At 33.8% G+C, this 26,310-nt stretch overlaps 1 pseudogene; it reads right to left on the bottom strand.

Moving 5' to 3' along the window:
• Positions 1–664: 664 nt before the first annotated feature.
• The window catches only part of LOC141504710 (protein strawberry notch homolog 1 pseudogene), a 41,663-nt pseudogene continuing 16,017 nt past the window's right edge, over positions 665–26,310 (bottom strand).

The following is a 26,310-nucleotide window of genomic DNA, read 5'->3' as shown; positions in this document are numbered from 1 at the left end:
GCTGCCTCAACAATTGTGATCCTCTCTGTCTGCTGCCTTTGGTGGGACCTTCCTCATGTCATGTTTTCAAAAGCATGCACTGTCAGAACAAAAACTTGGAAAGGGAAAGAAGCAGAATGCATGATTTGTAACCATTTCCATTTCATGCTTAATACTAACCCTGTTTTACATGGTGAAAGGAAAAACCAATATAGAATTTCTCTATTTATAGACTCAAAGGCATGCATCCTGGGCGGTCTCTTCCAGGCCTGGCATGGATGTCCTGCATAAACCATGAGTTCTGAAGGACAAAGTCAAGGTAAAGCCAGTTTGGACAATGCCACACATTTGCACAAATGATGGTCTTAGTTTAAGAAATAAAAATAAACAAAAAAGTTCATGAAGTAAAATTAAAAATAGACACTCCTGCTTGCCTAAATTCAAAGCAAATGGGAATTTAAGTACTAGAGGAAAAGCCTAGGTAGGGAAGGACATTTGCACTACCATCAACATCACTGAATCTCAGTTTGGCCATCTTTTCCAGGTACTTTCTTGTCCCCCAAATTTTACCAGAGAGAGCACCACTGAAAAATTTCTTTGAAATCTTTCCCTGATTTTTATGTAAATGATATACTTGGATAGCTTTTCCAGAAACACCCGTGTCAAAACCTGCAGTCTTATCCTTTTACAAGTTGTTAAAAATGCTGTTGCTCTGTGGGTGATGCTGCTGCCATATCTGTTTCTGCTTGATTGTGAGCTGCTGGGACTGGTCTGATGCTGACAGACGATTTACAAGGGGAGAGATACAATTTGCAGGAATGATCAAACCCACAATCAGCTTCTCATCCTCTGTTTGAAACCAAATTATATTCATCTTCACATTTGTGCCACTGACAGATGGTAGGACACTCTCAACTTTTGTCCAAACACTTAGGACTGAGCCACATAAAAAATAATAGGTGTGGCATTGAAGCCCTATTTCACAAACTAATCCTAAATTTGCTTTTTGTAATTGCCTCTCCAATATGTATGAGAACATGTATCTGTAGATGAATTATGCTGATCTAGCCAATGAACCAGGATATCATTTGAAGTTACATTCTTATATTTCTTTTTCAGATCAGCCAATGTCTCTAATTTAAGTTGTTTTCCAGTATTTGTTACATAAACCAAGAAAAGCATCTTTTTCACATTCACTTCTTTAACAAAGATGGCAGTCTTCTTATTATTTCTTATTTGTAGCAATACATAAAAACCACCATCTGGTCTTGTCTGTTTGGCCTAAATCTTGGTTGCTTCTTCCCAAGACATTCCTCTCTCTACACTGATTGTATACAATTCAACATGGCCTGAGGTTGAATATCAAGGTGCTAAAAATTTCTTATCATCTGTTTTCTTGACTTTCTCATCTCCACAGCCAAGATCTAAGATACCCATAACGTAGCTACCATTCTTTTTGGCATTTTGCATGACTGCATTAAGTGTATCTGAAGAAATACTGAAAGAAGGGAATATGTTGAAGGACCATAACCAATACAATTTAGGGATTTTCCTATATTATTGTACTCTTTATAAAGATTCAAAATTCCAAAATGATCTTCTACAGTTATAAGGGTCATGACTATTAATCCTAGTTGGACATCTTTGAAGAATTCTCCTGGATAGTCAGGAGGTTGTGATATCATCAGGGAATGGATTTTGTAACAATCTCCAAAGCATTTCTACCATGTTTGTTATCAAAGTTGAACCTGCTCAAATCTCCAGATTTTGTTGCTCTTTGGTCAGCATGTGTGAAAATTCCCCAAATCTCCAGTCTTTTAGAAACTATAGATACGAATCTTTGCTCTCCAGACAATTTAGAAATTAGAAATACATATTCTGTAGCAGTAACTTGATCTATGAGTTCTTCCAAAGTACTGAATTGCTCTATCAGCACTCCAAGACAATTTCAACATCATATGTACTCTTTGTCTCTGATTTTTAGCTCTATGATCTGCTTGTAAGGAAATACTTGAGGTGGCAGCTTCTGAGATAATGAAAATATTCTTATGCCCATCCACAAATCTATGCTTTTTGTGATGCTGAGAATTTCCACAGGCATGTCAATCTCAGACCATGACTCATAAGATATGCTTCTGTCATCATTGCTTAATACTCTCTCCTTTTGAACAGTCATCTCAATAACATTCTCCAGGCCACCCAGTTCATCAATAAGTTCATCCAGTATTAGGAGGAAGCGCTTCAGCTTCAGCTAATTTTTCCAATTTGTCCCACAAATTTTTCTTCATCTGCTGGGCTGTTTCATCAGCATCCTGACTTGCTACAAGGCTGTTGCTTTTACTTTTACTATTAGCTTGTGTATTATTAGGAGTTGTGACAAGCGAAGCTAAAGAAAAATTTGTTCATTTTGATTCCAGACCTGATGCTAATAAGGCACTGAATAAAATCCGGATCAATATTTTTCTTCTATTTTTTCTCTTTGCTTTTCTTGTAGTCTTTCCTGATTAACCAAGGATTATCTTCATCATCTTCACTACATTCATCCTGAAATGGATTGAAATCATCATCATCATCTCCAGAATTCATGTTTTTTGAATTCTCATAGTCAGTTTCTTCATTATCAGAGGCATCAGATTCACTTCCACTCTCATCAGACCTGCTTCCAATAAGACCACCAACTTTCCGTGCTTTTTTGAGCTCTCTGATAATTTCTTACCTTTTCTGTTTCTTTATTTTATTCTCCTAATGTGGACTATCTCTGGGGGAGCTCTTCTTACTCTGAGCAGTCAACTCAATTCCCAGCAAACTAAAAAGTGTCTTTCTGTCTGGAGATGGAAAGTGTTTTTCAATAAGTAACTGTTAGAGTCATTATTTTATGAGTTTTGAAATATTACATATATATATATGTATATATATATATATACATATATATATATATTTATATATATATATATATATATATATATATATATATATATATATATATATATATATTGAGAGAGCATCTAAGTGAGGCTCTTATCTTGTTGCCCATCTTGGCTCTTGGCTCTGCCTCGACGGAAATCTTGTAAATTAAAAATATAAATGTGTATATGAATGAAAAAATAAATTAATTAATAAATTAAAAAAAGAAACCCCACACACGAGTGTGTGTGTAATATTACCTCCTTGAAAGAATTCAGATGAAAACAATGTTCAAATTTTGCATGTCACCCTTCCCACTTTTCTCTTCATTGTGAGTTGTCTTCCTTGTTCTCATTGATGTTAGAAATTACTCCTCTTTCTATCTTTCCCTTTTCCCCAATCGCAAAATATACATCTCTTTTTCTGAGATTACTCCAAAATAATAGATTCCTATCCATGTCTTCTTTCTGGATATATTCCTTCATTCCTTCTAACTGACTTAAAAATGATAAAGTTCATAGACATTACTATCATCTTCCCATATAGGCATGTAAACATATTATCTTTAATGAGTCCCTTAGGGTTTCTCTTCAATGATTATCTATGCTTCTGTTTTCCCTGAATATTGGTTTAAATGTCAAATTTTCTTTTCAGCTTTTCTTTTTCTTCAGCAAAACTTTGAATTTCTCAATTTTACTAAATATCCATTTCCCCCTAAGGATTATATTATGTTTTTCTTGGTAGGCAATTCATGGTTTTAATTCCAGCATTTTTCTTTAATGGGAAAGCTGCTATAATTTATGTGTTTCTGACTGAGGCTCCATAATATTTGAATTCTTTCTCTCTGAATGATTGAACTACTTTCTTTTTGACCTGGGTGGTATGGAATTTGACTAAAATATGCTTGGGTGTTTGGCATCTCTTTCAGGAAGTGATTGGTGGATTCTTTCCATTTCTATTTTGTCCTCTGGTACTTGAATATCAGGGCAGTTTCCTATCATAATAGTTTTTTTTTTTAGATTTTTCAAGGCAATGAGGTTAAGTGGCTTCCCCAAGGCCACACAGCTAGGTAATTATTTTAGTGTCTGAGGCTGGTTTGAACTCAGGTACTCCTGACTCCAAGGTCTGCACCACCTAGCTGCCCCCCTTATCATAATTTTTGAAAGGTGATGTTTAAGCTCTTTTTTTTTTGGTCATGACTTTCAGGTAATTCTATGATTTTCTTCAGATCTTTATAAGGCAGTAGAGTTATGTGAGTTGCCTATGGTTATACAGTTAGGTACTTATGTTTCTGAGACCAGCTTTGAACTCATGTCCTCCTGACTCCAGGACTGGATCTATCCACTAAGCCACCTAGCTGCCCCAGTCCCATGGTTTCTTAAATAAGCACTCTTGGGTCTCTTCTTCAGGTTAATTGCTTTCCCAATTAAATTTTTCATGCTGATTTCTATTTTTTCAATCTTTTACTTGTTTTACTAATTCATGATTTGGCACATAGTCATTCCAGATTACCTTGGGCTGGAGAATTGAAAATTTAGTTAGAGTAATTATTTTATGAGCTTTGAATATTATGTATATATATAGAGAGAGAACCTAAGAGAGGATTTTCTCCTGTCAACATCTCAATTTTCTCAAATGTAATTTTTAGGGAACTATTTTCTTCCATGAGATTTTGTGCTTGCTTTTTCCATTTGTTCAATATTACTTTATAGATCTTTTTCTTTTTTTCCTTCAGTGAATCTTTCTCCCTTTTTCCATTTGGCCAGGTCTGCTTTAAAAGACATTCTTATCTTTGTTGACCTTTTGACCTTTTTTTACCATTTTGCGTTCTTTTCTTCAGTACATTTTTGTACTAAGCCGTTGGCTCTTTTTTCATGATTTTCTTGCATCACTCTCATTAATCTCATATTTTCTCCTACTTGTCTCAATTGATTTTTGAAATCCTTTTTATGCTCTTCTATGGTCTGAGGTCATTTCATATATTTTCTAGGAATCATTGAATGTGGAAGCTTTCACTTTGTGAGCTTTATCTGAGTATTTTTATGTTCCTTGTCACCATAATATCTTTCTATGATTATGACCTCCATGAGTTTTTCCTTTTAGTAAAGAAAAATCATGTGAATCTTCCCTCTCCAGTGTGTGCATAACATTCATTCTTAATAAATGGCATTAATTTTCATTCTTGCCATTATTCATATCTCATTTAGGATGGTGATATTTCACTAAGAAATCAATAATAGAGCATATAAATTAATATGGACTCATAAAAATGAACTCATTTTAAAGCGACCAATTTAACTTCAGCTGAAATAAAACATTCAGGAAGGGTATATATAAATATATTGAGTGACCATTTTTATACAGTACATAAGAAATAATTTTTAATTTCTAGCTATGTTTAACTGAATAACCACTATTACAGATGGAAAATCTAAGACTTGATCATCTAACTGTTAAAACATAAAGAATTCTAAGCCAAATGACCCAAATTTTATACCTTAATCATTTTACAGTATTTTAGTTGTCCTATAGTATTTATCATCTAACATGATTAAAGAAAATTTGCATGAAATAATAAAAACATAAGGAAAATATTACCCATATTTTGATGTCAATTTCATTCAAAGGTCAATTATATTGGTGCATCTAAATATCAGGCAGGAGGGATATTATAAATGTTACTTCAGGGAAAATGAGTCAGGAGAATTCCTGAGCCCATTATGATAGTTTTTCTCCCAGTCTTTTCCATGAGAACCCCAGTTCCATGTAAAAGCCCATAGGATTCCAGTCATTATGTACTTTAGGTCAACTACATTCCTTTATGATTTTATCTATAGTCAGAAACAGAATAATATCACTTAATATTCCCATAAGCTCTTAAATAGGAAGTACCAATAATTAGAGCTTCACATGAGTTCAGCTTACAAAGATCAAATATCCTTGATAAAAATTCTAATTTCCCATTGGTAACAGCAAGAGGTTCACAGAAAAATCACAATTTATCTTGTAAATATTACAAAAATGATTGAACTTAAGATGTTTATTAATAAACAATGAGGGAATAAATACAATAATTCCAAAGCACATATATTTTATGATATATTGTGTTTCATAAAATATGTTCGATTACAAATATGCTCAAATAAACATAAACATAGACTGTTGTTCTCTAAATCCCTTTAAACAATAAGAACATATTTAGATGTTTCATCAGCCTGCTTCTGGCTTGGTAGAAGCCTACCAGTACTACTAGTACAGCCTATACTAGATAGTGTGCCTCTTTCACCCTAGTGAAATAGACTTTCTTGCCAACTTTCTACATTGTCTTGGGCTGTATAATTTTTTCACTCTGTATTTTAGTACTTTCTGCAGTTCTAATATTTGTTATATTCATGATTCAAAGGAGGGGTTAAACTGGAAGTGTTTAGAAAGATGTTCAGGCAAGTCCTTGCCTTTTCTCGGCCATCTTGTCTCTGACTCCCTCATTCTAATTGTTCTCTTTTGTGAATTTTTCCCCATTTAATGGATTCTGATATCTATGAAGAATTTTTCTTAATTTCTAAATTCTCTGAATCATTATTGAATAGAGATAGTCAAATTGAAAATAATTTAAGGTACTGTTTTTCATACCTATCACTTTGGTCAAAATGACAAAAAAATATAATGAAAAATTTTGGAGGGATGATGAAAAGTTTGGACACTAATGCACTATTGATGGAATTGTGAACTGGAGAGTAATTTGGCATTATTTCTAAAGGCAATAAAAGTGGTATCCTCTGATCCCTCTTATACAACTACTAAGCCTATATTCCAAAGAGATCAAAAGAAATGGGAAAAGTCATATAAAAAAAAACTATTTTGCAGTGGAAAAGAATTGGAAATTGAAGGGATGCTCATCAGTTATGGGAATGGCTAGTCAAATTTTCCTACATGAATGTGATGAAATCATATTGAGTAATAAGAAATGATGAACAAGCAGATTCAGAAAAACATAGAGTTACATGAATAAATGTTGAAGAAGATCCAGAACACTGTGCACATTAACAACAATTTATAGTGATCAAAAATGAATTGACTTAACTTTTCTCAGTAACACAATAAACAAAGATAATTCTCAAAGACTTGTGATGAAAAATTCTATCCACATCCAGTGGAGTGGGGAGGGGGGAGCTTATGGAATCTGAATTCTGTCCAAAGCATACTATTTTCATTTTTTAAAATTGGGTTTATATTTTTCTTTCTCATTTTTCCCTTTTTTCTGATTCTTTTTTCACACATGACTAAACATGATTTTATATATATATATATATATATATATATATACATATATATATATATATACATATATATATATATATACATATATATATATATATATATATATATATATATATATATATATATATATCCCATAATGGATTACTTACTGTTTTTAAGAGGGGAAAAGGAAGGTAGGAAAGCAGAAAAAATGGAATTCAAAATCTTTCAAAAAATAAATGTTGAAGGCTATCTGTAAATCGAATTGGGAGAATTAAATTTAAAAAAAAGATTTTTTTTCTTTACTGTTTGTTGCTCCTTTTCCATTCTCCCAATTGTGATGTTTAAGTAATTCATTTCTTCATTGCACTTTTATCCCTCTTTTACCACTAGGTCAATTCTGTTTTTAAGTTGTTTTCCTTTTCATTTCTTGTATGATTCTCATTTATTTTCTAATGTTTTCTTTTCCATTCATCTCTTTCATTAACACTTTCTAAAATTCTTGTTACACTTAGGTCTAATTATTATATTTCGTTGAGGCACTGGTGACAGTTGATTTAAAATTGATCCTCCTACTTGTCTGAGTTCCCTGTCTTTGTTGTTGATGTTTTCTCATATTTCCTGTGTATTTCTTGACTTTGACATATATTAATTTTGGGATCTTCTCATCGGGTGTTGGCAAGATCTTGTCCTAAATTTCAGGGCTGTTTTAATTACTTTTTTTCAGTACTAGTACTGAGGGTCAGAAATTATTTTGAAGCTTCCAATACGGTATGATTTAGGGAGAGTTATGGTCACTGATCTGTTCTCTGGTTTTTCTCTAAGTTATGATAATCAGATTTTCATTTGTCAATGGTCTTCTGGTCTGTGCTCTAATATTTATTCAGTAAGGTCTCCTGATTCCTTGTTTATGGGCAATAGTTGCTGATCACTACCAATTACAGGCAGTAAAAGTAAAAAAAAAAATAAAACCTAAAATCTCTTTCTTACCAGTTATACAATCACCTTACCATTTCTGGACAAAGAGCTTATGGAGTTGTTGCCTCTACATATTAAGGTGTCAGATGGATTTCTACATAAATATCACAGATTTCTGCTGAAATTCTAAAATTTTCTTACCCTCAAAGAATGTCTTATTTGAAAACCTATTGTTGGCTGTGCATCTCCAAAATTTAATTTGAAGCATTATTTAAAATTGTTTTGAGGGGAATGTTGGGAAAAATCATCTGAGTGATTACCCATAATCCATTTCATTAACTCCATCAATAACTGGATCATTGAAAGGAAAAGACATTTAATCTGATTAAAAATCACTTCGAAGTTGAAAATTACAGTTTAGGTACCACATTTTAAAAGTGCTTATAATTATATTAAAATATGAGATCACAGAAGTCGTGACAGAGGTACACCAAAACAGACCACTTTTGTTGTTCTGTTGCATAAGACCTTTTGTAGTAAACTTTGGGGTTTGATTGGCAAATACACTGGAGTGTTTTGACATTGCCTTCTCCATTTCATTTTAGAGATGATGAAACTGAGGCAAACAAAATTAGCTGACTTACCAAGGATCACAAAGTTATTAAGTGTCTGAGGCTAGATTTGAACTCAGAGAAGATTTCCTCCATCTTGGACTGGAACTCTAGGTAAGTTCATGGAGGGCCAGCATTTCTGGTGTGAGGGTTTACTGAACTCTTTTCAGGATTGTTGTTCCACTTTTATTGTCCACCTTTACTTTACTCTTGCTAGTGGTAATAAGAAATAAATGTTGAAGTCATGCTCCTGTAAATAATTTCAGCAAATGAGCTAAATCAGTCTGAGAATAAGTGAAAGACCTCAAGTCTATTGGTGATTTAGGGGGATTATTAACCCTATCAGTGAGATTCCATTCAATTTCATGGATAAATTAGAACAATTTGTTCCAATACCAGGAAGGCATGGAACACCTTGATCGTAGGCCTTAAAGATGCCAGCAATCTGCTGTATCTTGAGTCATTGCCTACTCTCTTAAAATTTGTTTTGTCACTTGATTTTGAAGATCCATAAAGAGAGAGTTAATTAGAGTTGCTTAAATTCATCAAAGTCACTTAAAACTAAATCACACACAAATCAAGGTATCATGGGAGATGTACATGGCCCTCTATAAAACTGAAGAATGAAAAGCAACTCAGAGTTTTGTTATGTGACAATTAATTGAAGGGGGGAATTTTGCCCTAGAAAAGCAATTTAGGAGAAATATCTTTTACAGTTTAAAAATGTGAATGAGAGTTACTTTGAAAGGAAATTTGCAACTGCTGGCCAAGAGGGTAGAGAGAAGACTGGCACTGTGTTAAGTGCTCCTGGTTCCCCTCAAAAATTACATGAAAGAAACCTCTTAATAGAAATTTGATCAAAAAAATCCAGAAAAAGAAGATAGGAGAACACTTAGCAGCAAGGCCTGTCTCAGGGGACTACAGTGAACAGGGATTGGAGAGCCGAAGGTGTTTGCAGGGATAGCATTGGGGAGAAGACATAGGAATGGCCTTAGCCACAGAGACATTGGTGCGTGGAGGGTCTGAGGAATAATTTTAGCCATGGAATCTTTGGATGGGGGAAAAGGAACTCTGGTGAGCCCCAGTAGTTGGGAAGGTGAGTTATAGCACTGAGAGTTGCTCAGTACCCCTGGAAAATGAACAGCTGGGCACAGGACTTGAGTTCCATACTTTCTGAAGAACATTCTTCCCAGAGAGAATGACCAACCTCCCCCACTCCCTCAGGCTCAAGTGTGGGAAATGGATGTCACTCAGCTGAAAGGGAGATTAACTCCCTCCCCCAGGGCCCAGCCCATTGGTCAAGGACAATTCAGATACTACTGCCCCTCCTCCCTCCCTCCTTACTTCTGCCAGGATTAGAGAGAGAGGGATTCAAAGACTCTAGAGAACACAAGTAGAGCTTCCTACTGGTCAGGGCTTGGAAACTCTGAGAGCTAGCCCCTCCCCAACACAATATCCTAGGAAAATGAAGAAAGGCCATCGAAAAGGGGAGCCTATGGAGAAATTCGTAGAAGAAACAGATTCTAACCCAGAGATATCTAGAACTTCTGAAGAGAATATGAATTGGTCTCCAGACCAGAAAGACTTCCTGGGAGAAATCAAGGAGGAGTTTAAAAAGCAATTGGAAAAAACTGGGAAAAGAAACTAAAACAAAAATTAATATCTCACAACAAGAAAAGAAATCCTTGGAAAATGCAATCAAACAAATACAAAAAGAAAATAATTCTCTCAAAACTACACATGGGCAAATGGAAAACTCCTTCAAAAATAGAATTGATGAACTAGAAAAGGAGTTACAAAAGATAAATGAAAAAAATTCATCTTTAAACAGAAGAAATGGAATTGGTAGAAACTAATGACTTCATGACATTCTGTTAAACAAAATCAAAAGATCGAAAAAATAGAAGAAAATGTAAAATGCCTCATCATCAATACCACTGACCTCAAGAATGATAGAGAAGGGACAACCTGAGAATTATAGGATTTTCTACAAACATTGAAGAAAAAAAATGCCTGGACTTAATATTATAGGATTTAGTGGTGGAAAACTGCCCTGATATTATGGAACCAGAGGGCAAAATAGTTATTGAAAGAATACATCAATCCTTTCCTGAAAGAGATCATAAATGAAAACACCAAGCAATGTTATTGGCCAAATTCCAGGACTATTAGTTAAAAGAAAAAAATCTTGCAAGCAGCCAGAAAGAAACAATTTAAATACCAAGGAGACACAGTAGGATTATGCATAACTGGGCTACATCAACATTAAGGGATCAAAGTGACTAGAATGAGAAATTTTGAATAGAAAATGAGCTTGGAAAGAAGCCAAAAATCCACTATCCAGCAAAGCTGAGCCTTCTCTTCCAGGGGAAAAGATGGGCATTTAATGAAATGAGAGACTTTCAACATTTCCTGATGAAAAGACCAGAGCTAAATAGAAAATTTGTACATCAAACAGGAGACTCAAGAGACACAAGAAAAGTTAAAGAAAAAATGGAAAAGAAAAAAACCCTGCTACTCAGTAAGATGACACTGGCTATACTCTTACCTGGGAGAAAGACTCTAAAAACTCCCAAGAATTATAGCTCTATTAGAGAGTATACAGAAGTGATGGATACACATGACTTTCTGTGACTCAGATAGAATGATTTTTTTAAAAATGCCTCCTTTAAAAGGGGGAAAGTAAAAAGACAGGAGGATGGAAGTAATTGAATGGGATAATGGGATATATATATATATATATATATATATATATATATGTGTGTGTGTGTGTGTGTGTGTGTGTGTGTGTGTGTGTGTATATATATATATATATATATATATATATATATATATATCAATCATCACATTAAGATGTAAAAAAGACCTATTGCAATAGAGGGGAAGAAGGGAAGAGGAGAGAACCATCTGAATCTTCCTCTCATCAGACAAGGCTCAAGGACTGTTAAAGTCAGTTAAGCTAAAAAGCTTATCTTACCTTTCAAGTATTAAAAGGGGAAAATGGGAGGGGTTAGCAGGAGAGGGAGAAAAAGATGAACTAACAGAAGGAAGGGAAAGGGGAAAGAAAAGGAAGTGGTATTGATACAGGGGGACAAACACTGAAAGTAGTGGTATTCAGAATCAAATACTGGGGAATAAGGAAGAAATGAAAAAGGAGAAAATACAAACAGTGAGAAGATAGAATGGAGAGCAAAACATGAGTTAGGAATTATCTTTGAATATGAATATAATGACCTCTTCCTTAAAACATAAGCAAATAGCAGAGTGATTAAAAACCACAATCTTACAATATGCAGCTTATAGGAAACCTATATGAAACAGAGAGATACATATTGAGTAAAGGTAAGAGGTTGGAGCAAAATATATTTTGCATCAGCTAAAGTGAAAAAAGCAGGAGCAGCAATCCTTATCTTAGTCAAAACAGCTGCAAAAATAGATTTAAAAGAGATAAGGGAGGAAACTATATCCTCCTAAAAGGTATCATAGACAATAAAGTAATTTCAATACTAAATATGTACACACCCAATCTTATAGCTTCCAGATTCATAGAGGAGAAGTAGAAAGTGCTAAAAAAGACAAAGACAGCAAAACTCTACTAGTGGGAGACATCAAACTCCCACTCTAAGAATTAGGTAAATCTAACCATAAAATAAACAAGAAGGAAGTTAAAGAGGTAAATAGATTGTTAGAAACCCTAGATATAATAGACTTATGATGGAAAGAGAATGGCAGGGGTGGTTAGGTGGAACAGTGGATACAGCACTGGCCCTGGAGACAAGAGTACCTGAGTTCAAATCTGGCCTCAGACACTTAACAATAACCTAGGTGTGGCCTTGGGCAAGCCACTTAACCCCATTGCCTTGCAAAAAAACTATGAAAAAAGTGAATGGGGATGGAAAGGAATATACATTTTTTTTCTGCAGTACTTGGCATTTACACGAAAATTGACCATGTCCTAGGTCATAAAAACCTAATCATCAATTGCAGAAAGACAGAAATAGTGAATATATCTTTCTCAGATCAAAATGCAATAAAATCATAAGTAATATTGGGAGAGGGAGATATAGACCCAAAACTAATTGGAAATTAAATAACCTCATTTTAAAGAATGAGTGGATCCACAACAAATTACAGAAATAAAAAATTATTTCAACCTATATAATGACAATAATTTACCAATGTACCAAAACCTATGGGATTCACTCAAGGGGGAATCCAGGGAATATATTATATCTTTAAATGCTTATGTGAATAAATAAGACAAAGAAGAAATCAATGAACTAAATATGCAATGAAAATTAGACAAAGAACAGATTGAAAACCTCCAATTACATACAAATTTAGAAATTCAAAAAAATTAAAGGATAAATTAATACAATCTGAAGAAAGAAAACAATTGAACTAATAAAGAAAATGAAGAGTTGGTTTTATGAAAAAAAACCAATAAATTGATAAACATTTGGCCAATTTGATTTAAAAACAGAAAGAAGAAAATCAAATTGCTATTATCATGAATGAAAAAGGTAAACTCACCACCAGTGAGGAGGAAATTAAAGTAATACTTCAGAATTATTTTGGCCAACTCTATGCTAATAAATTTTACAATCTAAGTGAATTGGATGAATATTTACAAAAAATGAAAGTTACCCAGTTTAAATGAACAGGAAATTAAATACTTAAATAATCCTATTTCACAAAAGATATTCAACAAGCCATCATTGAAATCCATAAAAAAATTCTCCAGGGTCAGATGGATTTACAAATGAATTCTACCAAACATTTAAGGAACAATTGTTTCCAGTTCTATAAAAACTCTTTGGAAAATTAGGTGAAGACAGAAATCTGTCTCATGCTTTACATGATACCAGTATGGTGCTGATACCTAAACAAGGAAGAGTTGAAACAGAGAAAAAAAACTACAGACCTGTCTCCCTGATTAATATAGATGCAAAAATATTAAATGAAAACTTAGGAAAATGGTTACAACAGGCAAAATACATTATGACCAAGATGGATTTATCTTGGCAATGCAGGGTTGGTTCAGTATTAGGAAAATTGCTAGTACAATTAATTTTTATCAATAATAAACCTATCAGAAATCACACAATTATATCAATAGATGCTGAAAAGGCTTTTGACAAAATACAGCACCCATTCCTACTAAAAACACTAAAGAGCAGAGGAATAAATGGTTAGTTCCATAAAATGATAAGCAGTATTTATCTGAAACCATCAACAATAATGATATGCAATTGGAATAGGATAGAGGCATAACCAATATGATCAGGGGTGAAACAAGGATTCCCATAATCACTACTTACTACTATTAAATATTGTATTAGAAATTCTAGCTTCAGCAGTAAGAGAAGAAAAAGTATTGAAGTAATGAGAATAGGGAAGGAAGAGACAAAAATGTTACTCTTTACAGATGACATGATGGTCTACCTCAAGAATCCAAAAAAATCATCTAAAAAACTAGTTGAAATAATAACTTTAGCAAAGCTGTAGGGTATATAAAACCTCATAAATCCTCAAAATTTCTATATGTGCCAAGCAAGATACAGCAGAAAGAACTAGAAAGAGAAATCCCATTCAAAGTATCCTCAAAGAATATAAAATTCATGAGAATCTATCTGGCAAAGTCAGACTCCTAACCTTTTTGAAAACAATTTCAAATCACTTCTCACGCAAATAAATCTGAATTAAATAACTAGGCTAACATGAACTGCTCATGGATAGGTAGAGCTAATATAATAAAAATGACAATTCTACCACAACTTAACTACTTGTTTTGTGTCCTACCAATCAAAATTCCAAAAACAATGCTTTAGTGAGTTAGAAAAAATAGTAAGTAAGTTCATATGGAGAAATAAAAAGTCAAGAGTTTCCAGGGATTCAATGAAAGAAAGAGCAAAAATTCGCTTAGTCTTATATTATAAATCATTAATCATCAAAACTGTCTGGTACTAGGAAATAGAGTGGTAGATCAGTGGAATAAACTAGGTACAATAGTATGAAATTATTATAGTAATTTGCTCTTTGATAAAACCAAAAAGTCCAGCTATTGGGATAAAAACTCTCTCTCTTTGATAAAACTGTTGGGAAGGGGGGGCTAGGTGGCATAGTGGATAAATCACTGGTCCTGGAATCATGAGAACCTGGGTTCAAATTTGGTCTCAGACACTTAATAATTACATAGCTGTGTGGCCTTGGGCAAGCCACTTAACCTTTGCCTTGTAAAAAAAAACCCTAAAAAAAACTGTTGGGAAAATTGCAAATTGTTATGGAAGAAACTAGGATTAGACCAACTCCTCACACTCTACACTAAGATAAGATCAAAATGTTTCCTAGATTTAGATAATATTATAAGCATACTAGAGGATCAAGTAGTAGATTTACTGTCAGATCTATGGAAGGGGAAGTATTTTATGTTCAAGGAAGAAATATATAACATCATTAAAACCAAACTAGATAATTTTGATTACATTAAATTAAAAAAGCTTTTGCAGAGGCAAAACCACTGTACCCAAGATCCAAAGATATATAGTAAATTGGGAAACAATTTATACAACTAGTATTTCTGAGAAAGGACTCATTTCTAAAATATACAGGAAACTGAGTCAACTTAAAATAAAACAAGCCAATCCCCAATTGACATATGTTGAAAGGACATGTAAAGGCAATTTACAGATGAAGAAATCAAAATGACCCATAGTCATAATAATTGCTCTAAATTATTACTTATTAAAGAAATACAAATTAAAGCATCTCTGAATTACAACCTCACACCTCTCAGACTTTCCATTATGAATAAGAAGGACAATGATCAATGTTGGGTGGGATATGGGAAACCTGGGACACTGATATATTTTTTTTTAGTTTTTTCAAGGCAAATGGGGTTAAATGGCTTGCCCAAGGCCACACAGCTAGGGAATTATTAAGTGTCTGAGATGGGATTTGAACCCAGGTACTCCTGACTCCAGGACCTGTGCTTTATCCACTGCCCCACCTAGCTGCCTCTTACTGATGATACATTTTTGATGGAGCTGTGAAGTCAATCAACCTTTCTGGAGAGCAATTTGGAATTATGCCCAAAGGGCAACAAAAATGTGCATATCCTTTAACTCAGTAATACCACTGCTAGTATTATATTTGGAAATGTAGTCTTGCATTCATAACTATTGAAGAGATTATGGAATAGCGTACAAACATCACTTGCACAAACATATTCTTAGCAGCCTTGTTTCTGGTGGCAAAGGATTGGAAATTAAGTGAATTTACTTCAATTAGGGAATGGCTTAACAAACTGTGGCATATGTATGTCATGGAACACTATTATTATATTAGAAACCAGGAAGGATGAGAATTCATGGAAGCTTGGAAGGACTTGCATGAACTGATGCTGAGAGAGATGAGCAGAACAAGAAAAACATTGTACACCCTAACAGCAACATAGGGGTGATGAACAACCTTAATGGACTTGCTCATTCCATCAGTGCAACAATCAGGCACACTTTTGGTCTATCTGTGATGAGGAATACCCTCTCTATCCAGAGAAAGACCTGTGGAGGTTGAACAAAGAACAAATAGTTTTACCTTTAATTTAAAAATATAGCATTATTTTATTATGTAATTTTTCTATCTCTTGTAGTTATTTTTTTCCTTAAGGGTATGATTACTTTCTCATCACATTCAATTTAGATCAATATATACCATAGAAACAATGTAAAGACTCCCTTTTGGGGGATGTTGGGGGAGGGAAGCAAGATTAGGGAAAAAAACTGTTAAACTTAAAATAAATAAAATCTTTCTAAAAGTGAAAAAAATTTTAAGCAAGTAAAGGAATTTGCATTCTTTTGGTTGCATCTAGAAGGAAATACTAAAATAAATTACTAGATGTTACAAGGAAACTGATCCTTTTTTATTAAAGGAAAGCCAGCTATTTATTCTTATTTTTTGGAAATTTTCACATCATGGAATTGCTTGGAGATATGTAGAGAATAAATGCAAATGATACTCTGTGTGTGATAACTTCTAATTATGTTATAAGAAGTATTGTGTGTTGTATGTAATTTTTATTTTTCCCCAAAAATATATCCTGAGAAGATAGAAAAATTTAGGTTTATAAATATTTTATATGTTATATGTATGTACACCTACATATACACATATATGAATTTGAGTATGTGTATATATATATATATATATATATATATATATATATATACATTTCACAAATGCCTAAAAATTAGTCTATTGTTGATTTTCTGGATTTAAAAATATGCAAAAAGCAATTCACTGTTAATATATCCTGTAATTTGTCTTTGTCCTTTTTTCTAGTTTGGCTATATATCATATCTTGCTATTTTTATCAGTTTTCTTTCTTTGCTATTGTTATCTATATAGATATCCTTAGATCTACTTGCTCATGGCAAATTTTTATTTGGACTTGTAGTCTTATATCCACCACTCTATTAAACATTGGGATTAGGATAAAATCTCAAACTTACCATATCCAAAACTGAATTTGTTATATTTCTCTCCAAATCTCTTACTTCTTTCATAAGTGTCCTGTTATTATCAAAGGTGCCACTATTTTTATAGTCACCCAAGCATAAAATTTTATTTAATCATTTACACTTCCTCTCATTCCCAGTATCTAATCAATTGCCATGTCCTCTCCTTTCTCTATTCAACATCTCCCAATGTTGAGGACCAGTCCCTAGAAGTGATTTACAGATGTTTGTGGTGACCTTTGTTACCAAAGATATGTATGTATTCTTGCTCATTAAATGGATTTGTTGGCTCACCAGTGAACCCTGACCTAAGACATCTATGATGCTAGAGGTGTGTGGGAAGCTTTCTGATAAGGTAATATATCGTAAATATTGTAAATTTAACCAGGAAATCTATGCAGCTGGGTTTGATTGGACATGTCTTCTTTGAGATTATTTTTGTTTTCAAAGTCTGAGTATTTAAGAATAAAGTTAAGAGAGATTGTTTTATGACCTTAAGTATCGGTGCTTTCTTTACATCTACATGCATGTGGGGCATTTCCTTCTGCCTGGCTCTTAAGTAAATGCCAGACCACGCCTGAATTATCATGGGCTGTATCCCATAATACACACCTTTATCTCTTATGCCAGTCACCACATTTTTATTTACTCAGAATGTTTTACCTGGAATATTCAATAGACTGTTGATTTCCTCCTTATAATCCTTAACCATCCTCCAATGGTCAATTGGATCTTCCTTGAGCATAAGTTACATAATTTTGTGGAACTCTCTTTTTAATAAAATCTAGTGGATTAAGTAAATGAATCATTTTTCCTGACCTTTCCAAACATTTCCCTTTACAACTTTTTATCGGTATGTCAAATTGAATTCCAAGTAACAAACCAGAAAAAAGTTAGATTGAATCATTTTTGCATCCCAACACAGTTTAAATGTACAAAAAGTGAAATCATGGTCATTAGGTTCAATACTAACTGAAGTAAAATGGGAGAGGGGAGTGACACTGGCTATTATATAAAAGTGGCAGAAGCAGAGCAACAGCAGTAGCAGCAGTTCTTGATGTACTCAGTGCTTAGACAGCAAGGATAAAACTAATATTCTGAAAGGAAATATAAGGGACCACTTTGTTAGCACTGAACAAAGAAGCAGATCCCATTTGATAATTCCATTTTCCAATATACAAAGAGTTGCGGTAACAAGGAAGGTAAGAAGAGTTATTAATTCTTCTATATAGTAACCACACCACTTTGGAAAATAAAAATTGCCCCCAGAACTACCTGTGAGAGTGACAGATCATAACAGTCTGAAACTCAGGAGTATAATTATCCTCTACTGTCATTCCGAAGTAAGTAGAGTCCAAAGTCAAGAAATGGTCTAAAAAAGTCTTCAAAGAAACAAAAATGAAACTGCTTATAAAACCCACTATGTAATAAGGAAACTCAGACAATATGGTAATAAGGAAACTCAGAAGACAACATTATATGTGTGTGTGTGTGTGTGTGTGTGTGTGTGTGTGTGTGTGTGTACAAAAGAAGAACTTCAGGAAAAAATGCATATTACACAGAAATCCAACAAGAATTCTAAGAGGAGCTTAAAAACATTGCTTTTGGAAAAAGTAACTTCAAAGAAAATAAAAGCAGTAGAAATAGAAAAACAAATGAAATAGGAATGCCATAAAGCAATGCAATAAAGTTATGCAAAGACCTTAGGAAAAGGAGGTAGAAAAGTAATGATGAAAATAATCCTAAAAAGGACAGATTTTGAAAAAAATAGTAAAATTGCTTTTAAAGTCTACTGAAAGCCATAATTCCTTAAAGCACAATAGTTCATAGGTTAAAAAAAATTGACCTGGAAAAATGAAAAGAGAAGGAAATTAAGAGTTAGTAGAACTAAGTTTAAGTGATGTTTTTGAAGTTTTGTGAAAATCCCCATTTAAAGACCCCTGCTCTCTTTTTGCTACTCTATTTTTTATTTTTAGAAGACTACATAATATTCAGAGGTGAAATTCAACAAGCATGCCTTGAACTTGGCATAACTTCAATACTTCACACTCACCCTCTGAATGATCTCAGGCATAGTAAAATCCCAGTATCATTTCTAACCAACATCAGGTGGTCTCTGAAATTGGACATGCACCTGTGGTACTCATATTACAGTCATGATATCATTCTATGCAGTCATCCCCTCTATTATAAGGGCTACAACTCAGTGCATAGCTATTGGTAAAAGTATTGAAATTTCACTACATTAAAAAAGTTCTATGATGGCACATATGTGTCTAGTTTCCCCTCCAACAAAATAAAGATTTTTGCTTATAAACAGAAACGATGTCAACTTTTGGGGTTTAGGTTTTTTTTTTTAGTTTTGTTTTTAGACTTATCTGCAGAAGATAACTGAGTGAGCTCCCTTTAAAAAAATAGCAGTTATTTCAGAGCTATTGTGGCTCTTTGACCATTTTGGAAGTGTTGATAGAACCTAGATGGAACTTTTCAGGAAATTGTAAAGGAAAACTGAAAACATTGAAACTAGAGGGTAAAATATATTTGGAAAGAATCCACCAGCCCTTTCCAAGAAGAGAAAGGAAAATGTAAACTACTTCAATCATAAGAAATTCCATACCAAACTAATCAAAATATTGCAAGTAGCCAAAAGCAAACTAAATACTATTGAACAACAGTTAAATCACAAAGATCAAGCAGTTAGCATGACAAAGTACCTGAGGAACTGAAATGAGTTCTCCTAGAAAGCAAAGGAGCTAGCATTACAAACTAAAATATCAAAGCTTAGCCTAATCCTACATGTGGAAAAGAGTCTATTTTGGAGATGATTTCTAAAGACAAATGGAAGGGGGGAGTAAAAAATGAATACACACACACACACACACACACACACACACACACACACATTTAATTGAATAAAGAACTCCCCAACTAGGAAATATGAAGGGAGAGGACTAAGAGAAGGGGCTAATAATGACATGTAAGGAATATTAAGGAAGGGAATGCTCAGAAAGAAAACAGACTTTGAGAAGAATAGAATATAAAAAAGAGAAGAATAAATAGAAGAAAATGCAATGGAGTGTAATAGTCATAATTATGCTTGTGAAAGATAAACTTGCATAAACTATGAGAGGATAGAATGGATTAGAAATTACGAACCAATAATAGCTTCCCAAAGACATCCAGAGAGTTAAAATAAGCTCTTGGGAGCACAATCTTTTATGTTCCAACTTATGTAAAAAAATGCAGACAGAGCAATCATGATCTCAGACAAAGCAAATACAAAATAGAACTATTTCCCACTTGGCAAATGACCAAAGGATAAGGATAGGAACTTTTTTTTAGAAAATGAATTCAAGAGTACCAATAACAATATGAAAAAGGGTTCTAAATAATAGTACTTAGAGAAATGTAAAAAAGTAGCTCTGAGGTACTACAACATACTAATCCAACTGAATAACTCGACAGAAAAGAAAATGGCAAAATTTGAAGGTCATATAGAAAAATAGGTACATTAGTGTACTGTTTCTACATCTGTGAAGAAGTTCAACTATTCTGGACAGCAATTAAGTACTCTTTCTCTAAGGATATAAAATTGTGCATTTTCTTTGAGCCAATCATGCAGTTAATAAACATTTACCCCAAGGAAATAAAATGACACGGGAAAAGACTTATTTGTACAGCCATGTTTATATTAACTCTCTTTGATGTCTATCAATTGAGGAATATTATCCTGAGGATTAACTATTGTCTTTTTTTAATCAGTATTAAAAACTGATAAAAGGGAAAGTCACAGGCAAACATTAGAAAAAAAATAAGATAATTCTAAGTGACTTGAATGTATTTAAGAAAACATAATAATAATAATAATAATAATAATAATAATAATAATAATAATAATAATAATAATAATAATCTTTTAACAAAGAACTATTAAAATTACTCTGATAAGGATGGTTCTGGAGTCAGGAGGACCTGAATTCAAATCCAACCTCAGACACTTAATAATTACTATGCAAATCACTTAATCCGACTGCCTTGCAAAAAATCACAAAAAACTACTCTGATTAATTCAATAATCCATAAAATGCCAAAAGGACATAATTAAAAATGCAATTGATCTCTAGATAATGAAGTGATTAATTTAACAAATTGAATAGCAAGTCGTTATTTGCGGGAGATAAATGACTCCAAAAGTATTCATCAGTTTCTGAAGTGGTTTTTCATTTGTTTTTGTCTTATTTTTCCTCCTCTGGATTAGGATAGCATTGTCCATAGCTGGTCTAAGACAGTTGTTCTAGTTCTCTTAACTGCTGAGAGGAGCTGCTTCTAACAAGGTTAATCATCCCAGATTTGCTATAGACATTTATTTTGCTTTTTTCCCAAGTCTCCTGCCACAGTTATTTCTCCTCTGAATGTATCTTATTTGATTTATGACTGAAAAGTGATTAACCTCTATTGGATCATGAACATGGATTACAAAATTTCATGAGTTTTCTCCCTAGAAATACATTGTTAGACACATTGTGATGGTAGAGATATGTTCCCTGGTTATGTTTATCCAATAAAAACTTCTTCAGAGTAGGTTTTTAAGGAAGCATGGAATATTAGCAACTTGACATTATTTAGACAACTATTAATGGAGGCTACAAAGACGGGAACAAATTGATTATCTCTTTATAGATTTGAATATTTGCTTCCATTGGAAGTGGAAATTTTCCTGTTGTACATTGGAAAGAATATAAGTCCAGGAGTTGTAGAGGAATTGAGTTCAAATATGGCCTTTGACACTTATCTGTGTAACAGAGGAAACGTTACTTAATTCTATTTACCTTAGTTCTTCATCTGTAAAATGAGAAGGAAATGGCAAACCACTCTAGTATCTTTGCCCAAAAGGTCCAATGGGGAACAACAAACCTGACTGAAATGACTCAACAATAACAATGTAGTCCAAATAAACATATTGCCTATGAAATATCTGAATAATGCACACATTCCAAATTATTTCCTCAGTTTGACACAATATTTGGCATATTTTCAAATGAAACCAAAATAAATGTCTATAGCAAATCTGGGATGATTAACCTTGTTAGAAGCAGCTCCTCTCAGCAGTTAAGAGAACTAGAACAACTGTCTTAGACCAGCTATGGACAATGCTATCCTAATCCAGAGGAGGAAAAATAAGACAAAAACAAATGAAAAACCCCTTCAGAAACTGATGAATACTTTTTTAAAAAATATCCTCTTATGTGTGTCTTTCCCTAAATCCTAATTACTCATCCCGAAACTGGATAATCTAAAAACATGTTTATCAAAAATATGTATGTGCAATGCTGTCATACTGACCTGATTTTATGCCATTGAGGGAAGGGGATAGGAAGGGAGAGTGGAAGGAAATTTTATAACTTCAAAATGTACATGTCCATATGCATTAACATAATAAAAAAAACTTTAACACTTTTATGCATAATCAGATTCTTCAAGGTTCAACTTTCTGATTATTTATAATTTTTTTTATTGTGCCATAGGGAGCAATTTTCTCCATTTGATTCTTGTCTAATTTCAAAGCAATGTAGAGTTTCAATTCATAACATTCTAGTCAAATATGTATATGTGATCAATATTTTTTTCTGAATATATGATTCACCCTTTTTCCCTTTCTTGAATGTGTGGCAAAGTCCAAGTTGTCAAATATTTTTTTTACATAAATCTGTAGCCTTTTCTCATCTCTTAGTGAGTTCTGGCCAAAACAATGGACAGCAACCAGCCATTGTTGTAAGTTCACCCAACTTACCCTTATAACAAGCATAAATCAAGCCTCTCAACAGATCAAGGTCTTTCATGGGGACCTGGAGGGGAGGGGGAAGGAAAAGAGGTAATAAGGGCATGTTCAGGGATGAGAGAAAAGACCCAGAGTATGGTTAGGGGACTAATCTTAGAATCAAGGTGATAGAAGTCTTTGCCATGTGTGTGGCAGGCTGTCAGGTGAGAGCTCTAGTGTGGTTACCCAGATATCTATTCGGCTGACTGGGCAGGGCTTGAAGACCTTGACTGTGAGTCCCTGTGTTTCCAGCTGAGGTCCTCACCCTCTGCCTCACCTTGTTCCTGTGGGAGGCCCTGACATTCAGAAACAACCACAGGTGTTCGTACCTTTCCCCAAGATCTATAGGTGGGCAGCAGATATCCCTAACACTTATTACCCTTTTCTATCCTGAGGACCCAGCCCAGATTGTGCAAGAACAGGTCTAGGTCTTGGAGGCGAGTCAAAAAACCTAAGGAAATGGCCACTGACACTACCAACTCAAACAATTCAGAGAAAACATCTAGTATTTCTAACTGGTGGGCCTACTGAGTATCCCCATGGATTTCCTAACTCCAGTGGGCATGGCCTCTAGGAATTTCAACCAAAGGTCTGCAAATCAGGCTCTCCCCCACCACAAGTCGCCTTCAGAGAAGGTCGAAAATGAAGAACAGGCAACACAAATTGAATGCTACCATTGAATATTAACTTTGAGATATGGATTATTGGATTATTGATTGGTTTTTGAAATTCCCTAATAAAGAGGACCAAAATGACATCACAATTTTTGAAACAGATTGCAGCATGTCTGATTGTGGCTGATCAGATCAATATGAGCTCGAAATACACTGCCAAAACAGTCCATGTGAACAACATGGGTGGGTACTCTAAACTTACATATGCCATATTTCCTTTGAACTGCTTCATTTCCTCCTTCTTCTTAGTATGCAGCACTCTTACTGATGAGGGTATGCCATGCTGAGTGGTTTGTGCCAGTATCTCCCATTCTTTTCAATAATTTTTTTAAATCCTTCAATGAGACCTTCAGGGTGTCTTAATATTGCTTCTTCTGATCCCCTGGTGAGTGCTTGCCCTGTGTAAGTTTCCATAAAATAGTTTTTTTTTTGGCAAGCATACATGTGACATTCTAACAAAGTCTCTATAGTGATGCTGGAAAGCCATCCAGTTTAGCTAGAGAAAGGACCTCAGTATCTGATAGTTTCTTCCACCTGCTTATCTTCTGAATATTCCTAAGAAAATTTAAATGGAAGTGATTCAGTTTCCTGACATGATGCTGGTAGACCATCCAGGTTTCACAGTCATTGACCAATGATGTCAACATAATGCAGTTTGGTTCTCAGTCTAAAACCTCTTCTCTTCAACACTTTTAAAGCCTCCCAAATACTGAATTAGCTCTGGCAATGCATGTGTCAACCTTATTTTCAATATGTACCTACTTAGAAAGGATACTGCCCAGGTAATAGAACTTGTCTACAATACTCAAAACTTTTTCATTTACTGTAATTGAGGATTTCACACATGGATGATGTGGTGTTGGCTGATGGAACACAAGATATTCCTTGATGTTAGTTCTTTAGCCAAAATTAGCACAAGACGCAGAGAATTGATCCTTACTTTTTTGAATGTCAACTTCAGAGGCTGCATTGAGTGCACAGTCATCTGCTAACAGAAGATCACGTACCAACACTCCTTCCACATTGTTCTTGGCTTGTAGTCTTTTCAAGCTGAAGAATTTGTGATCTGTACAATAGCTGACCTTGAGGCCATGTTTCTCCTCAGTGAAGACATTTCATAACATGGTTGGAAAAACGATGCTTAAAATATATGGGAGCAAAGACACATTCTTGTTTTACTCCACTGGTAACTGGGAAATCTCAAGAGTGTCATCCAATACCTACAACCAGAGAGTGCATTCTATCTTGGCAATGATGCATAATACTGATAAACTTCTCTTGGCAAGAAAATTTTGACATAATTTTCCATAAAACCTCATGACTTCTGGCATCAAAGGCCTTGGTCAGATCTACAAATTTAGAAAAAGGAAGATAAGGATAGTAGCTCAGAAAAGAAGGGCAGAAGGGATGGAGTTTTAGAGAAGAATATGAATTTTTCTCCAGCCCAAAAAAGACTTCTTAGAAGAGATGTGAAAGGAGCTAAAACTCAAATGGAAAAATTAGGAAAAGAAAGTCAGGAGAGAATTAAGACTATGCAAGAGAAAAATTAACATCCTACAACAAGAAATCCAGTCATTTGAAAATACAAATACTTTGGAAACAAAAACAAATCCTTTGAAAATTAGACAATTGCAAAATGAAAGTAATTATTTCAAAAACACAATTGACCCAATGGTAAAAGATAATATATCCTTCACAGCTAGAATTGACCAATTAGAAATGGAGATGCAAAATATAAATAAAGAAAACCCTTCTCTAAAAAGAAGAATGGAAACTGCAGAAATTAATACTTCATGAGACACCAAGAATCTTAAACAAAATTTAAAAAATTAAAAAATTGAAGAAAATGTAAAAAACCTCATTGACAAAACAACTGGTCTGAAATTATATGCCAGAGAGACCAATTAAGTATCATAGGATTATTGGAAAATCTTGAAGAAAAAAAAAGCCTAGACCTCCATTCTTCAGAATATAGTGAAAGAAAACTGCCCCAAATGGCAAAATATTCATTGAAAGAATATATTGATCCCCTCCTGAAAGGAATTTCAAAGTGAAATTCCCAAGGTATATTGTGACCCAACTGCAGAATTATCGGAACAAGGAGAAAATCATTCAAGTGGTCAGAAAGAAACAATTTAAATATCAAGGATTACAGGACCTCATTATATCAACATTAAGAGATTGAAGGAACTGGAATATGATTTTCTAGAGAGCAAGAGAACTTGTATTACACCAAATAATTTAGTGTTCAGAAAACATGTGCCTTCTCCTTCAGGAGAAAAGATGGACATTCAATGAAACAGGAGACTTTCAATCTTTCCTGATAAAAAGACTAAAGCTAAACAGAAAATTTGATTTTCAAACAGGAGACTCAAGAGATATGTGTAAATTAAAACAGGGGGGAAATGGAAAAAAATGGTGTTCAATAAGATTAAACAGGTTATATTCCCACCTGGGAGGAAGATTCTCAAAACTCTTACGAATTAAAACACTATTACAGGGAAGATTCATGACATGTTCATAACTTTGATGAAATGAATTAAAAATATCTCATTTTAAAGGGGGACGATAAATAGACAAATGAAGGGGAAGATTGGATGGGATAAATTTATATCACATGAAGAGGTAAAAAA

Source organism: Macrotis lagotis, chromosome 1 (assembly GCF_037893015.1).
Source record: "Macrotis lagotis isolate mMagLag1 chromosome 1, bilby.v1.9.chrom.fasta, whole genome shotgun sequence".
Classification (NCBI taxonomy): Eukaryota; Metazoa; Chordata; class Mammalia; order Peramelemorphia; family Peramelidae; genus Macrotis; species Macrotis lagotis.
This window is presented reverse-complemented; position numbering and strand designations above follow the sequence as displayed.